Source organism: Schistocerca nitens, chromosome 2 (genome assembly GCF_023898315.1).
Source record: "Schistocerca nitens isolate TAMUIC-IGC-003100 chromosome 2, iqSchNite1.1, whole genome shotgun sequence".
NCBI lineage: Eukaryota > Metazoa > Arthropoda > Insecta > Orthoptera > Acrididae > Schistocerca > Schistocerca nitens.
Window position 1 is genome coordinate 952,106,022 of NC_064615.1, and position 865 is coordinate 952,106,886.

Genomic DNA, 865 nt, shown 5'->3' on the forward strand with positions numbered 1-865 from the left:
GAATTACGGTGCATGCACGTCCGAAGGAACATAGTGTCGTAGTTCGGAATAACACAGGCACTGCAAAATCATATTTACCGGCCGACAAGGCTTTCAAGTAAAATATCTCGCCTGTAGAGGAATATACATAATAGACGTACGAGTACAGGTTGTAGGCACATGGTTTACGACATGTTGACGTTTGGGTCTGGTCATGAGTCTTGCTCGGATAGTCAAATGGTTAGGCGACTGCTGGCGAGAAGTGTGAAATCTGGGTTCGAGTCCCAGTCAGGCACAAATTTTCGTTGTCGTCATTCCATTACGCGGCTAATGGTTGTTCTTACTCGCAACTGTGAATACATTTAACGTGTAGCACGGAAATCGGCGCACCATTCCATAATGGTAGTTTTCGACAGACATGCTGCCCCATACAAATTTTTCATTCTCCGATGGATGCCTCTAATCCCTTGCTTAATGTTGGTGTTTATATACCTGAGGTAACGGCCTTGTCACAGTGGATACACCGGTTCCCGTCAGATCACCGAAGTTAAGCGCTGTCGGGCGTGGCCGACACTTGGATGGGTGACCATCCGGGCGGCCATGCGCTGTTGCCGTTATTCGGGGTGCACTCAGCCTCGTGATGACAATTGAGGACCGGCCGCGGTGATCTAGCGGTTCTGGCGCTGCAGTCCGGAACCGCGGGACTGCTACGGTCGCAGGTTCGAATCCTGCCCCGGGCATGGGTGTGTGTGATGTCCTTAGGTTAGTTAGGTTTAAGTAGTTCTAAGTTCTAGGGGACTTATGACCTAAGATGTTGAGTCCCATAGTGCTCAGAGCCATTTGAACCATTTGACAATTGAGGAGCTGCTCGACCGAATAGTAGCGG

General features: G+C 49.8%; 1 pseudogene; it reads left to right on the forward strand.

The window, feature by feature from the left end:
- The first annotated feature begins 475 nt into the window (after positions 1-475).
- Positions 476-593, forward strand: LOC126238441 (5S ribosomal RNA; annotated as a pseudogene).
- Positions 594-865: the final 272 nt, after the last annotated feature.